The 16,929-nt window shown below is 39.0% G+C and overlaps 1 protein-coding gene across 3 annotated transcripts in view; it reads left to right on the top strand.

Moving 5' to 3' along the window:
* The window catches only part of ZNF366 (zinc finger protein 366), a 335,604-nt gene that overhangs the window by 44,523 nt on the left and 274,152 nt on the right, over window positions 1-16,929 (top strand). For all 3 annotated transcript variants that reach the window (XM_067730960.1, XM_067730961.1, XM_067730959.1), the window contains one exon: window positions 1,952-2,045. The gene's annotated coding sequence lies outside the window, so the exon portion shown is untranslated. The remainder of the gene's footprint in view (window positions 1-1,951; window positions 2,046-16,929) is intronic.

Genomic DNA, 16,929 nt, shown 5'->3' with positions numbered 1-16,929 from the left:
TTAGTGCATGTAGAGCTAATGAGTCCCACAGAATAATTTTTCTAAAAATATTTCATTCTTCATACAAATCAGTTTTGTGTAAGCTGAAATTTAATTTAAAATGTAAACTTATACAATGGCATTTTAATATTTGCTCTGACATTTCCTGTAATTTATGGAGGTTGTACAAGAACCAAATGTGACTTCATGATTTGTATAAAATTCAAAGTGCTGGTTTATGCATTCTATTGATGCATCTTCAACTGCAAGGAAGAAAAAAAATTTTAATTATCCTCTTCATTAATAATTGGTTCATCTGAAGCTTCATAGTAGGTAGTGTATCTTCCTGTCAAATGCCCTGATCTTTCAATTTATTTTCTATTTCTTAGTCTGTGGATATGGGGACTTCCCTGGTGGTCCAGTGGTTAAGACTTCACCTTCCAATGAAGGGGGTGCGGTTTCCATCCCTGGTGGGGAAGCTAAGATCCCACATGCCTCGAGAACAAAAAACCAAACATAAAGAAACAGAAGCAATATTGTAACAAATTCAATAAAAACTGAAAAAAAAATGGTCCACATCAAAAAAAATGTCTGTGGATATGTGCTTTGCAATGTTGAAGCAGTTTTCAAAACCTGAGATTCAAAGGGAACCCTCCTGCACTGTTGGTGGGAATGTAAACTGATACAGCCACTATGGAGAACAGTATGGAGGTTCCTTAAAAAACTAAAACTAGAACTACCCTACGACCCAGCTATCCCACTATTGGACATACACCCTGAGAAAAACCATAATTCAAAAACACATGCACCCCAATGTTCATTGCAGCCCTATTTACAATAGCCAGGACATGGAAGCAACCTAAATGTCCATCAACAGAGGAATGGATAAAGCAGATGTGGCACATATATACAATGGAATATTACTCAGCCATAAAAAGGAACGAAATTGAGTTATTTGTAGTGAGGTGGATGGGCCTAGAGTCATACAGAGTGAAGTAAGTCAGAAAGAGAAAAACAAATACCATATGCTAACACATATATATTGAATCTAAAAAAGCATACAGATGAACCTAGTGTCAGGGCAGGAATAGAGACCCAGATGTAGAGGATGGACTTGAGGGTGCAGACGAGGAAGGGGAAGCTGGGGTGAAGTGGGAGAGTAGCATTGACATGCATACACTACCAAATGTAAAATGAACGGCTAGCGGGAAGCTGCTGCGTAGCACAGGGAAATCAGCTTGGTGCTTTGTGATGACCTGGAGGGTTTGGGTGGGGGGTGGGGGATGTGGGGATATGTGTGTACTTGTGGCTGATTCACTTTGTTGTGCAGCGGAGGCCAGCACAACGTTGTGGGGCATTTACACTCCAATAAAGATGTGAAAAGAAAAAAGATTATAATGACTCCCTGACATGCTTTCTTGCAGTATTCATGTGTACAGTTTTATTCTGTAATAATTTACTGACAAAATTTACTGCCTGTGTGCCGGCGGTTCCTGTCCCATCCTCAGGCCAGAGTTAGTATTTGTGCAGATGCCACAGTCAGGCTCTAGGGACTGATGGGCAAGAGCCTCCCACCATGGGTCCCAGCAGTGTGTGTGTGCAGAAACCTTCCTTTCTCACATGGCTCTGGCCACTGCTGCCATGGCTGCTGCTTTTGCACTGCAGTTGCCATCGCTGCAACTGCCATCGCTGCTGCCAGTTTGGGCCTAGGTCCTGGCCTGGCAGCCTTGTTCAGGAAAATTTAGTACTTTTGTACGCCAGAGGCCTTGAAAAGTTAAGCCAATATGCTGCAGAAGAGGAGCCTGGGATGCAAGTCTTTATAAAATTACTTGCTAGCACCAGTAAGTCTAAAATCATGGGGTCCAGACACAGGGCTACAGGTGCCAATGGAAAACCTTAGCAATGCTAGGGGATCCATGGGAATAAGCACGATTGTTTCCAATATGTTCTAATGACATAATTAATATTATAGGTGACTGATAATCTTCCAGAAGTAATGATGCACGAAGATTGGTGTGTTTGGAGCCAAATCTATCCAAAGATGCATTTTTGGATGAAAAGTAGAGGTAAGTAAGTTTGTGTTGACCTAAATTTGTACTTCTTCCAGACTATGGTGTTCTTTATCTTGAAATATTTGATCACTTTGAAAGAATGGGAGTTTATTTATATGCACGCATGCCATCTTGAAGATTCTACAAGATTCATTCATCTGATTCATTCATCTTAGGTGTGAAATATGTTGTATTTCACACAGTGGTATATTAAAAAACTTTTTGTTATGTAAAATTTCAAATATATACAAAACTAGAGAGCATAGTATAATGAGCCCCTTCTTATGTACCCATTACCCAGCTTCAGTAATTTCATGACTGAGTTTTATCTGTACCCCCACCCACTTTCCTCAGTTATAGATTATTTTGAAACAAATCCCAGACATCATATAATTTTATCTGCAAAAATTTCAACATGTACCTTTAAAGGATTAGGTACCATTATTTCACCTCAGATTTAATGATAATTATTAACATTATAAAATAGTTATAGCTATTATTTACATTTGTCTATCTTGTTTCATTAGATGGCTTTGGGATAAGAATTCAATAGATGGAGAGGGAAGGAGAAAGGGCATCCCAGAAACAAAGGGACAGGTGACCAGTGAGAGTGCAGGTATGTTTGTATGACTCATTTGCCCATAACTATTCTCATATGAATCAGTTTTAAAACCAGGATTTGGACCAAAACAATTCATCCTGTTTAGAAATGTTTGATGATTTTGCAGAACCAACCAGTATGGTCTAAGTGGAACTTTCTTAAACAAGAACATATTTCCTCTCAAAGAACTGCATTATATAGAGTTAGCAATTATTTTTTTCTAAACCAAGGCTGTCTGTGAAAAAGGCAAGGGAGCCCTCTTTAAAGCTCTTGCTATTTCACAAAAATCTCAGTTGCTATTTTCACAGCCCTAAAAGTGGAATTGTGGCATAAGATGGGGAAAAATTGTTCTCAATTGTTCTAAATGATTGTAAGTCACCATCCATTATAGTGTGCTGTTTTTATTTTTGCTATGTGACTTGTCAGGTTTGGGAAGGAATAAAATATGTTCTTGAATACTGTGGTAAGAGAAAGATATTTCTGCATTTGATCAAACTCTAGATGCCATTGACTGTACCAATATGTACCATTAAGAAAGGGGAAAAAACCTGTTGACTAAACTGTAACACGATATAAAATTCATTCCAATTTCCGAGATGTTAAAATGTGAAAATGAATGTGCATTTTTGAATCTATGATACATGGCATTTATTGAGTGCCTTTTATATACCAGGTTCTGTTCCTGATCTTGATAAACATTATCTCAATTAATTCTTATAAAAACCTAGTCACATGGGGTATTCCTTGCCCCCATTTTACAGATGAGGAAAGTGAAGCCCAGAGAAGCTAAAGATCACAAAGTTAGCAACTGAAACAAGTTCATCATACCTTCCTCTTCTCAAACTTCTGTTCTTAATCTGTGACTCTCTAGTCAAGCTATGCCTTCATAAATTGTGACACTCTTGGGTATTTGCAGCATGTGGCCTGTTTTCAGCTTGGGCACTTTTCATTTATGGCAAACCCTTATAGGACCTTCACAGTGAGGCAAAGACTCATGCCGCCCTAAGTCAGATGGGAAAACCCAGTTAGAAACTCAGTTTTATCACCCGGTCAGAATGGTAGAAGCAGAATACATATATTATATACTATAGCTCAGTGGGTCTGTGGATCCTCAGGGCCTGAGAGCAGGTTCACCAGACACTTGACCTGCAACAGCATACCAACTCCATGTACCAGCTCTCATTCTCACTGTTGAATGGCCAGGGTTGGACTGCTTGGGTGGTCTCAGGGGCTGAGGCTGAACTGGAAGGGCTGGGGAAGGAAGGCCCTCACATTCTTCACTTAGGAGAGAACCAGGTGAAGCTAGACAGGCAACAGTGGGATGTAGGTTGGATAGTCCTGATCTTGCTACTTTTCTGCTTATGCTTCCTCTCTTCCTCTCACAAAAGAGCCCTGTCTTTTGTGTCTAAGTCCCACTCAGGCTCTTAATTAGTTTTGTGGCTGTAAAACAAGTCACTTAACCTCTGTTATCTTCAGTTTACTTTAGTATTGTAAAATAGAAATATCTAATTCATACATTGGTTGTAAGGATTAAGAAATACTGACTGCAAAGTTGGTTTCAATACACGTTAATTCCTCTTCCTTTCGCTCTCCTGGGTCATGTATTAAATGCCATTTGTACAGTTATCTACCCTTCTACCACCTTAACAAGGCAATAATGTTAATAATTTTTACACAGTTTCCTAAAAGTTGTTCTGTTCATTACCCTATTATCTCAGATGATTTTTCCAACAATCCATTGAAGTAGCTAGCAAAATATTATCTTTGAAAATTTCAGTTAAATAGTAACATTTAATAGTAACAAAAATATTTTTTAAAATTCCCTATTTCAGAGGAAAGAAAAAACTTGATATATTGATAGGAAAGTCTAAACTTGTTTAATATTGCTTGTCTAAAACAGAGGAGAGAGGTTGGTGAATAGATGATTGAAGATAGTTTGAATTCTACTCTGAGTATTATGATACTATGAATATAAGTCACTGAGCTTTAAATTAATGCTTGAGTAATATAAATAAAAATCTTCTGGGGTGCACATTTGAATGCCAAATGGTTCTTGACTATCCAAAAAGTGGTTCTCTTGGTTTTTAGATAGGGTCTTTAGCTTATATGTCTAACATCCCTGAAAAAGTTTCTGGCCAAGGGGTATTACTGTGTTCAATAGTAATAGAATGCTAAAATACCTTTTTTTTTTTTTAATGAATTTATTTATTTTTGGCTGCATCGGGTCTTCGTTCTTGGGTCTTTTTTTTTTTTTTAACATGTTTATTGGAGTATAATTGCTTTACAATGATGTGTTAGTTTCTGCTTTATAACAAAGTAAATCAGCTATATATGTACATATATCCCCATATCTTTTCCCTCTTGCATCTCCCTCCCTCCCACCCTCTCCATCCCACCCCTCTAGGTGGTCACAAAGCACTGAGCTGATCTCCCTATGCTATGCAGCTGCTTCCCACTAGCTATCTATTTTACATTTGGTAGGGTATGTATGTCCATGCCACTCTCTCACTTTGTCCCAGCTTACGCTTCCCCCTCCCCGTGTCCTCAAGTACATTCTCTAGTAGGTCTGCGTCTTTATTCCCAACTTGCCCCTAGGTTCTTCATAACCTTTTTTTTTTTTTTAATTCCATATATGTGTGTTAGCATACGGTATTTGTTTTTCTCTTTCTGACTTACTTCACTCTATATGACAGACTCTACGTTCATCCATCTCACTACAAATAACTCAATTTCATTTCTTTTTATGGCTGAGTAATATTCCATTGTATATATATGCCACATCTTCTTTATCCATTCATCTGTCGATGGACACTTAGGTTGCTTCCATGTCCTGGCTATTGTAAATAGGGCTTCAATGAACATTGTGGTACATGACTCTTTTTGAATTATGGTTTTCTCATGGTATATGTCCAGTAGTGGGATTGCTGGGTTGTGTGGTAGTTTTATCTTTAGTTTTTTAAGGAACCTCCATACTGTTCTCCATAGTGGCTGTATCAATTTACATTCCCACCAACAGTGCAAGAGGGTTTGTTGGAAGATTTTTAATCAGTCTCGATTTCACTGCTTGTGACTGGTCTGTTTATATTTTCTGTTTCTTCCTGGTTCAGTCTCAGAAGGTTGTGTTTTTCTAAGAGTTTGTCCATGTCTTCCAGGTTGTCCATTTTATTGGCATATAGTTGCTTGTAGGAATTTCTCATTATCCTTTATATTTCTGCAGTATCCGTTGTTACTTCTCCTTTTTCATTTCTAATTCTATTGATTTGAGTCTTCTCCCTTTTTTTCTTGATGAGTCTGGCTAATTGATTATCAATTTTGTTTATCTTCTCAAAGTACCAGCTTTTAGTTTTATTGATCTTTGCTATTGTTTCCTTCATTTCTTTTTCATTTATTTCTGCTCTGATCTTTATGATTTCTTTCCTTCTCCTAACTTTGGGTTTTTTTGGTTCTTCTTTCTTGAATTGCTTTAGGTGTAAGGTTAGGTTCTTTATTTGAGATGTTTCCTGTTTCTTTTTTCTTTTTTTCTCACACACACACACACTGTATTTTATTTTTACAACAGATAAATAAACTGACACCAAGCATTGTTAATGGATGACCACAACAAAAGCAACAATAATTGCAATTACCAAACACGAAACACACTCATACTATGTCATAATATTGACATTCAGTCCAGTAATCCTCCACTGTAACAGCTCCTTAACTTTGCAGTGAGAATTGATTTGTATATTTTTTGCCTCTGAGTCCTTGTGGGACTTTTTTTTTATTCAAACAGAAAGTCACAAAAATTATAATCATCCTCATGAGTTCACTCAGTTCCAGTAATTAATTCCAGTAATTCCAGTAAGTTCCAGTAATTAATTTTTTTCATCTTGATCTTTTGTTAGCCCTTTTATGAATTCATCAGTTTTCCATTAGAGTTCTGAAAATGCTTATTCATTCAGTTCAGCAGTATAGTCATTTACCAGAAACCTGTACTTGTCAGAGTCTTTTCCATGAATTGCTTGAGGATGAAACCCTTTTATAGGAACATATTTGCAAAAGCATCAGAGTACACTCAGAACTGTCTGTAAATGACAAAAGACTTAAAAATGACCACGGTTAAAGAGTTGATGAAAGTTCATAATAATGCAATTGACAAGGAAATTTTGCTATTTCTGAGATATACATTTTAAAGTAATAACTAGAATTATGACTTATAATATTATACCAGAACATATAAGATTTTTAGAGATTTCATGTAATGTTTGAAACATTTATATTAACATATTTCCATACAAATAACCCAAAGAAAGTTTAGTATTAGTTGTTTTTTTTGGTTTGTTTGTTTTTTTATACTGCAGGTTCTTATTAGTCATCAATTTTATACACATCAGTGTATACATGTCGATCCCAATTGCCCAATTCAGCAAACCACCATCCCCACCCCACCGTGGTTTTCCCCCCTTGGTGTCCATACGTTTGTTCTCTACATCTGTGTCTCAACTTCTGCCCTGCAAACCGGTTCATCTGTACCATTTTTCTAGGTTCCACATACATGCATTAATATACGATATTTGTTTTCCTCTTTCAGACATACTTCACTCTGTATGACAGTCTCTAGATCCATCCACGTCTCAACAAATGACTCAAATTCATTCCTTTTTATGGCTGAGTAATATTCCATTGTATATATGTACCACAACATCTTTATCTGTTCGTCTGTCAATGGGCATTTAGGTTGCTTCCATGACCTGGCTATTGTAAATAGTGCTGCAATGAACATTGGGGTGCATGTGTCTTTTTGAATTATGGTTTTCTCAGGGTATATGCCCAGTAGTGGGATTGCTGGGTCATATGGAAATTCTACTTTTAGTTTTTTAAGGAACCTCCATACTGTTCTCCATAGTGGCTGTATCAATTTACATTCCAACCAACAGTGCAAGAAGGTTCCCTTTTCTCCACACCCTCTCCAGCATTGGTTGTTTGTAGATTTTCTGATGATGCCCATTCTAACTGGTGTGAGGTGATACCTCATTGTAGTTTTGATTTGCATTTCTCTAATAATTAGTGATGTTGAGCAGCTTATCATGTGCTTCTTGGCCATCTGTATGTCTTATTTGGAGAAATGTCTATTTAGGTCTTCTGCCCATTTTTGGATTGGGTTGTTTGTTTCTTTAATATTGAGCTGCATGAGCTGTTTATATATTTTGGAGATTAATCCTTTGTCTGTTGATTCATTTGCAAATATTTTCTCCCATTCTGAGGGTTGTCTTTTCATCTTGTTTATGGTTTCCTTTGCTGTGCCAAAGCTTTGAAGTTTCATTAGGTGCCATTTGTTTATTTTTGTTTTTATTTACATTACTCCAGGAGGTGGATCAAAAAAGATCTTGCTGTGATTTATGTCAAAGAGTGTTCTTCCTATGTTTTCCTCTAAGAGTTTTATAGTGTCCAGTCTTAAATTTAGGTCTCGAACCCATTTTGAGTTTATTTTTCTGTGTGGTGTTAGGGACTGTTCTAATTTCATTCTTTTACATGTAGCTGTCCAGTTTTTCCAGCACCACTTACTGAAGAGACTGTCTTTTCTCCATTGTATATCTTTGCCTCCTTTGTCATAGATTACTTGACCATAGGTCCATGGGTTTATCTCTGGGCTTTCTATCTTGTTCCATTGATCTATGTTTCTGTTTTTGTGCCAGTACCATATTGTCTTGATTACTGTAGCTTTGTAATATAGTCTGAAGTCAGGCAGTCTGATTCCTTCAGCTCCGTTTTTTTCCCTCAAGATTCCTTTGGCTATTTGGGGTCTTTTGTGTCTCCATACAAATTTTAAGATGATTTGTTGTAGTTCCGTAAAAAATGCTATTGGTAATTTCATAGGGGTTGCATTGAATCTGTAGATTGCTTTCGGTAGTATAGTCATTTTCACAATATTCATTCTTCCAATCCAAGAACATGGTATATCTCTCCATCTGTTGGTATCATCTTTAATTTCTTTCATCAGTGTCTTACAGTTTTCTACATAAAGGCCTTTTGTCTCCCTAGGTAAGTTTATTCCTAGGTATTTTATTCTTTTTGTTGCAATGGTAAATGGGAGTGTTTCCATAATTTCTCTTTCAGATATTTCATCATTAGTGTATAGGAATGCAAGAGATATCTGTGCATTAATTTTGTGTCCTGCTACTTTATCAAATTCATTGATTAGCTCTAGTAATCAATGAATTTCTGGTGGCATTTTTAGGATTCTCTATGTATAGTATCATGTCACCTGCAAACAGTGACAGTTTTACTTCTTCTTTATCAATTTGTATTCCTTTTATTTCTTTTTCTTCTCTGATTGCCATGGCTAGGACTTCCTAAACTATGTTGAATAATAGTGGTGAGAGTGGACATCCTTGTCTCGTTCCTGATCTTAGATGAAATGCTTTCAGTTTTTCACCATTGAGAATGATGTTTGCTGTGGGTTTGTCGTATATGGCCTTTATTATGTTGAGGTAGGTTCCCTCCATGCCCACTTTCTTGAGAGTTTTTATCATAAATGGGTGTTGAATTTTGTCAAAAGCTTTTTCTGCTTCTATTGAGATGATCATATGGTTTTTCTTCTTCAATTTGTTAATATGGTGTGTCACATTGATTGTTTTGCGTATATTGAAGAATCCTTGCATCCCTGTGATAAATCCCACTTGATTGTGGTGTATGACACTTTTAATGTGTTGTTGGATTCTGTTTGCTAGTATTTTGTTGAGGATTTTTGCATCTATATTCATCAGTGATATTGGTCTGTAATTTACTTTTTTTGTAGTATCTTTGTCTGGTATTGGTATCAGGGTGATGGTGGCCTCATAGAATGAGTTTGGGAGTGTTCCTTCCTCTGCAGTTGTTTGGAAGACTTTGAGAGGATGGGTGTTAGCTCTTCTCTAAATGTTTGATAGAATTCACCTGTGAAGCCATCTGGTCCTGGACTTTTGTTTATTGGAAGATTTTTAATCACAGTTTCAATTTCATTACTTGTGATTGTTCTGTTCATATTTTCTGTTTCTTCCTGGTTCAGTCTTGGAAGGTTATACCTTTCTAAGAATGTGTCCATTTCTTCCAGGTTGTCCATTTTATTGGCATACAGTTGCTTCTAGTAGTCTCTGAGGTTCTTTGTATTTCTGCAGTGTCTGTTGGAACTTCTTTTTCATTTCTAATTTTATTGATTTGATTCCTCTCTCTCTTTTTCTTGATGAGTCTGGCTAATGGTTTATCAATTTTATCTTCTCAAAGAATAAGCTTTTAGTTTTATTGATCTTTGCTATTGTTTTCTTTGTTTCTATTTCATTTATTTCTGCTCTGATCTTTATGATTTCTTTCCTTTTGCTAACTTTGGGTTTTGTTTGTTCTTCTTTCTCTAGGTCCTTTAGGTGTAAGGTTAGATTGTTTATTTAAGATTTTTCTTGTTTCTTGAGGTAGGCTTGTATAGCTATAAACTTCCCTCTTAGGACTGCTTTTGCCACATCCCATAGGTTTTGGATTGTCATGTTTTCATTGTCATTTGTTTCTAGGTATTTTTTGATTTCCTCTTTGATTTCTTCAGTGATCTCTTGGTTATTTAGTAACATATTGTTTAGCCTCCATGTGTGTGTGTTTTTTACATTTTTTCCCCTGTAATTCACTTCTAATCTCATAGCATTGTGGTCAGAAAAGATGCTTGATATGATTTCAATTTTCTTAAGTTTACTGAGGCTTGCTTTGTGACCCAAGATGTGTTCTATCCTGGAGAATGTTCCGTGTGCACTTGAGAAGAAATTTTAATTTGCTGTGTTTGGATGGAATGGCCTATAAATATCAATTAAATCTATCTTGTCTGTTGTGTCATTTAAAGCTTCTGTTTCCTTATGTATTTTAATGTTGGATGATCTGTCCGTTGGTGTAAGTGAGGTGTTAAAGTCCCCTACTATTATTGTGTTACTGTGGATTTCCTCTTTTATAGCTGTTAGCAGTTGCCTTATGTCTTGAGGTGCTCCTATCTTGGGCACATATATATTTATAATTGTTATATCTTCTTCTTGGATTGATCCCTTGATCATTATGTAGTGTCCTTCCTTGTCTCTTGTAACCTTCTTTATTTTAAAGTCTATTTTATCTGATATGAGTATTGCTTCTCCAGCTTTCTTTAGATTTCCAGTTGCATGGAGTATCTTTTTCCATCCCCTCACTTTCAGTCTGTATGTGTCCCTAGGTCTGAAGTGGGTCTCTTGTAGACAGCATATATATGGGTTTTGTTTTTGTACCCATTCAGCAACCTGTGTCTTTTGGTTGGAGCATTTAATCCATTCAAGTTTAAGGTAATTATCGACATGTATGTTCCTATGACCATTTTCTTAATTGTTTTGGGTTTGTTTTTGTAGGTCCTTTTCTTCTCTTGTGTTTCTCACTTAGAGAAATTCCTTTAGCATTTGTTGTAGAGCTGCTTTGATGATGCTGAATTCTCTTAGCTTTTGCTTGTCTGTAAAGCTTTTGATTTCTCCATTGAATCTGAATGAGATCATTGCCAGGTAGAGTAATCTTGGCTGTAGGTTCTTCCCTTTCATCACTTTAAGTATATCATGGCACTCCCTTCTGGCTTGTAGAGTTTCTGCTGAGAAATCAGCTGTTAATCTTATGGGGATTCCCTTGTATGTTATTTGTCATTTTTCCCTTGCTGCTTTAAATAATTTTTCTTTGTCTTTAATTTTTGCCAATTTGATTACTATGTGTCTTGGCATGTTTCTCCTTGGGTTTATCCTGTATGGGACTTGCTGCGCTTCCTGGACTTGGGTGGCTATTTCCTTTCCCATGTTAGGGAAGTTTTCAACTATAACTTCTTCAAACATTTTCTCTGGTCCTTTCTCTCTCTTTTCTCCTTCTGGGACCCCTGTAATGCGAATGTTGTTGTGTTTAATGTTGTCCCAAAGGTCTCTTAGTCTGTCTTCATTTCTTTTCATTCTTTTTTCTTTATTCTGTTCCACAGCAGTGAATTCCACCATTCTGTCTTCCAGGTCACTTATCCGTTCTTCTGCCTCAGTTATTCTGCTATTGATTCCTTCTAGTGTAGTTTTCATTTCAGTTATTGCATTGTTCATCTCTGTTTGTTCTTTAATTCTTCTAGATCTTTTTTAAACATTGCTTGCATCTTCTCGATCTTTGCCTCCATTGTTTTTCCGAGGTCCTGGATCATGTTCACTGTCATTATTCTGGATTCTTTTTCTGGAAGGTTGCCTATCTCCACTTCCTTTAGTTGTTTTTCTGGAGTTTTATCTTGTTCCTTCATCTGGTATATAGCCCTCTGACTTTTCATCTTGTCTATCTTTTTGTGAATGTGGTTTTTGTTCCACAGGCTGCAGGATTGTAGTTCTTCTTGCTTCTGCTGTCTGCCTCTGGTGGATGAGGCTATCTAAGAGGCTTGATGGGAGGGACTGGTGGTAGATAGAGCTGACTGTTGCTCTGGTGGGTGGAACTCAGCAAAACTTTAATCCACTTGACTGTTGATGGGTAGGGCTGGGTTCCCTCTCTATTGGTTGTTTGGCCTGAGGCAACCCAACACTGGTGTCTACCTGGGCTCTTTTTTGGGGCTACCGACAGACTCTGGGAGGGCTCACGCCAAGGAGTACTTCCCAGAACTTCTGCTGCCAGTGTCCTTGTCCACATGGTGAAACAGAGCCACCCCCTGCCTCTGCAGGAGACCCTCCAACACTAGCAGGTAGGTCTGGTTCAGTCTCCCCTGTGGTCACTGCTCCTTCCCCTGGGTCCCGATGCGCACACTACTTTGTGTGTGCTCTCCAAGAGTGGAGTCTCCGTTTCCCCCAGTCCTGTTGAAGTCCTGCAATCAGTTCCCACTAGCCTTCAAAGTCTGATTCTCTAGGAATTCCTCCTCCCGTGCCGTACCCCAAGGTTGGGAAGCCAGATGTGGGGTTCAGAACCTTCACTCCCGTGGGTGGACTTCTGTGGTATTAGTGTTCGCCAGTCTGTGAGTCACCCACCTACCAGTTATGGCATTTGATTTTATTGTGATTGCCCCCCTCCTACCTTCTCATTGTGGCTTCTCCTTTGTCTTTGGATGTGGGGTATCTTTTTTGGTGAGTTCCAGTGTCTTCCTGTCAGTGATTGTCCAGCAGCTAGTTGTGATTCTGGTGTTCGCCCAAGAGGGAGTGAGAGCACGTCCTTCTACTCCGCCATCTTGGTTCCTCACCATCCTGTTTTCCTGTTTGCTGTTTCTTAAGGTAGGATTGTATTGCTATAAACTTCCCTCTAAGAACTATTTTGCTGCATCCCATAGATTTTGGGTCATTGTGTTTTGATTGTCATTTGTTTCTAGGTATTTTTTGATTTCCTCTTTGATTTCTTCAGTGATCTCTCGGTTATTAAATAGTGTATTGTTTAGCCTCCATGTGTTTGTATGTTTTACAGATTTTTTCCTGTAATACATATCTAGTCTCATAACGTTGTTGTCAGAACAGATACTTGATATGATTTCAATTTTCTTAAATTTACCAAGGCTTGATTTGTGACCCAAGATATGATCTGTCCTGGAGAATGTTCCATGAGCACTTCTTGAAAAGAAAGTGTATTCTGTTGTTTTTGATGGAATGTCCTATAAATATCAATTAAGTCCATCTTGTTTAATGTGTCATTTAAAGCTTGTGTTTCCTTATTTATTTTCATTTTGGATGATCTGTGCATTGGTGACAGTGGGGTGTTAAGTTCCCCTACTATGATTGTGTTACTGTCGATTTCCCCTTTTATGGCTGTTAGCCATTTGCCTTGTGTATTGAGGTGCTCCTATGTTGGGTGCATAAATATTTACAATTGTTATATCTTCTTCTTGGATTGATTGATCATTATGTAGTGTTCTTCTTTGTCTCTTGTAATAGTCTTTATCTTAAAGTCTATTTTATCTGATATGAGTATTGCTACTCCAGCTTTCTTTTGATTTCCATTTGCATGGAATATCTTTTTCCATCCCCTCACTTTCAGTCTGTATGTGTCCCTAGGTCTGAAGTGGGTCTCTTGTATACAGCATATATATGGGTCTTGTTTATGTATCCATTCAGCCAGTCTATGTCTTTTTGTTGGAGCATTTACTCCATTTACATTTAAGGTAGTTATCAAAATGTATGTTCCTATTACCATTTTCTTAATTGTTTGGAGCTTGTTATTGTAGGTCTTTTCCTTCTCTTGTGTTTCCTGCCTAGAGAAGTTCCTTTAGCATTTGTTGTAAAGCTGGTTTGGTGGTGCTGAATTCTCTTAGCTTTTGCTTGTCTGTAAAGGTTTTAATTTTTCCATCGAATCTCAGTAAGATCCTTGCTGGGTAGAGTAATGTTGGTTGTAGGTTTTTCCCTTATATCACTTTAAGTATGTCCTGCCACTCCCTTTTGGCTTGCAGAGTTTCTGCCAAAAGATCAGCTGTTAACCTTATGCAGATTCCCTTTTATGTTATTTGTTGTTTTTCCCTTGCTGCTTTTAATATTTTTTCTTTGTATTTAATTTTTGATAGTTTGATTAATATGTGTCTTGGTGTGTTTCTCCTTGGATTTATCCTGTATGGGACTCTCTGTGCTTCCTGGGCTTGATTAACTATTTCCTTTCCCATATTAAGGAAGTTTCCAACTATAATCTCTTCAAATATTTTCTCAGTCCCTTTCTTTTTCTCTTCTTCTTCTGAGACCCCTATAATTCAAAGGTTGGTGCATTTAATGTTGTCCCAGAGGTCTCTGAGACTGTCCTCAATTCTTTTCATTCTCTTTTATTTATTCTGCTCTGCAGTAGTTATTCCCACTCTTTTATCTTCCAGGTCACCTATGTGTTCCTCTGCCTCAGTTATTCTGCTATTGATTCCTTCTAGAGAATTCTTAATTTCATTTATTGTCTTGTTCATCATTGTTTGTTTGCTCTTTAGTTTTTCTAGGTCCTTGTTAAATGTTTCTTGAATTTTCTCCATTTGATTTCCAAGATTTTGGGTCATCTTTAGTATCATTACTCTCAATTCTTTTTCAGGTAGACTGCCTATTTCCTCTTTATTTGTTTGGTCTGGTGGGTTTTTACCATGCTCCTTCATCTGCTGTGTGTTTCTCTATCTTCTCATTTTGCTTAACTTACTGTGTTTGGGGTCTCCTTTTCGCAGGCTGCAGGTTCGTCGTTCCCGTTGTTTTTGGTGTCTGCCCCCAGTGGCTAAGGTTGGTTCAGTGGGTTTTGTAGGTTTCCTGGTGGAGGGGTCTAGTGCCTGTGTTCCGGTGGATGAGGCTGGGCCTTGTATTTCTGGTGGGCAGGTCCGCATCCGGTGGTGTGTTTTGCAGGTGTCTGTGACCTTATGATGATTTTAGGCAGCCTCTCTGCTAATGGGTGGGGTTGTGTTCCTGTCTTGCTAGTTGTTTGGCATAGGGTGTCCAGCACTGTAGCTTGCTGGTCATTGAGTGGAGCTGGATCTTAGCATTGAGATGGAGATCTCTGGGAGATTTTTGCCATTTTATATTACGTGGAGCTGGGAGGTCTCTGGTGGACCAATATCCTGAACTCGGCTCTCCCACTTCAGAGGCACAGGCCTGACACTGGCCAGAGCACCAAGATCCTGTCATCTACACGGCTCAGAATAAAAGGGAGAAAAAAATAAATAAAAATAAATAAACAAATAAAAATTTATTAAAATAAAAAATAATTATTAAAAATAAAAAAATTAAAAAGTAATTTAAAAAAGAAAGAAATAAGAGAGCAACCAAACCCAAAAACAAATCCACCAATGATAAGAAGCTCTAAAAACTATACTAAAAAAAAAAAAAAAGCGCAGACAGAACTCTAGGACAAATGGTAAAAGCAAAGCTATACAGTCAAAATTACACATAGAAACATGCACATACACACTCACAAAAAGAGAAAAAGGAAAAAAAATATATCGTTGCTCCCAAAGTCCACTGCCTCATTTTGGGATGATTCCTTGTCTATTCAGGTATTCCACAGATGCAGGGTACATGAAGTTGATTGTGGAGATTTAATCTGCTGCTCTGAGGCTGCTGGGAGAGATTTCCCTTTCTCTTCTTTGTTTGCACAGCTCCTAGGCTTCAGCTTTGGATTTGGCCCCGCCTCTGCGTGTAGGTCACCTGAGGGCCTCTGTTCTTCACTCAGACAGAACGGGGTTAAAGGAGCAGCTGATTCGGGAGCTCTGGCTCACTCAGGCCGGGGGGAGGGGGGGTTATGGATGCGGGGCGAGCCTGCGGCTGCAGAGGCCAGCGTGACGTTGCAGCAGCCTGAGGCGCGCCGTGCGTTCTCCCGGGGAAGTTGTCTCTGAATCTCGGGACCCTGGCAGTGGCGGGCTCCACAGTCTCCCCGGAAGGGAGGTGTGGATAGTGATCTGTGCTTGCACACAGGCTTTTTGGTGGCGGCGGCAGCAGCCTTAGCATCTCATGCCCATCTCTGGGGTCCGCGCTGATAGCCGCGGCTCGGGCCGTCTCTGGAGCTGGTTTAGGCGGTGCTCTGCATCCCCTCTCCTTGCGCCCCCTGACACAATGGTCTCTTGCCTCTTAGGCAGGTCCAGACTTTTTCCCGGACTCCCTCCCGGCTAGCCGTGGCGCACTAGCTCCCTTCAGGCTGTGTTCACGCAGCCAACCCCAGTCCTCTCCCTGGGATCTGACCTCGAAAGCCCGAGCCTCAGCTCCCAGCCCCCTCCCGTCCCGGCGGGTGAGCAGACAAGCCTCTCGGGCTGGTGAGTGCTGGTCGGCACAGATCCTCTGTCCGGGAATCTCTCCGCTTTGCCCTCCGCACCCCTGTGGCTGCGCTCACCTTCGCAGCTCCGAAGCTTCCCCCCTCCACCACCCGCAGTCTCTGCCTGCCAAGGGGCTTCCTAGTGTGTAGAAACCTTTCATCCTTCACGGCTCGCTCCCACTGGTGCAGGTCCCGTCCCTATTCTTTGTCTCTGTTTTTTCTTTTTTCTTTTGCCCTACCCAGGTACGTGGGGAGTTTCTTGCCTTTTGGGAGGTCTGAGGTCTTCTGCCAGCGTTCAGTAGGTGTTCTGTAGGAGTTGTTCCACATGTAGATATATTTCTGATGTACTTATGGGGAGGAAGGTGATCTCCACGTCTTAACTCTTCTGCCATCTTGAAGGTCTCGAAAATACCTTTTAATAAGACAGTTCTTGTTTTTAAAATGCTCTTGGCTATTTCCATTCTAAACAACTGAAGCATACACTTAGGGAAAAGCAAAGTATACCTAACATATAATCTGGTTAAGAGCAGAACTCTGAGGAAATGAGATACTTGACAGGGAAACATTTGTCTTTGAGGTGAGACTTCTCTTGGTTTGAGGGTGGAT

Source organism: Pseudorca crassidens, chromosome 3, assembly GCF_039906515.1.
Source record: "Pseudorca crassidens isolate mPseCra1 chromosome 3, mPseCra1.hap1, whole genome shotgun sequence".
Classification (NCBI taxonomy): domain Eukaryota; kingdom Metazoa; phylum Chordata; class Mammalia; order Artiodactyla; family Delphinidae; genus Pseudorca; species Pseudorca crassidens.
Note: the sequence above shows the minus strand (reverse complement) of the source record. Positions and strands in the feature narration are given on the sequence as shown.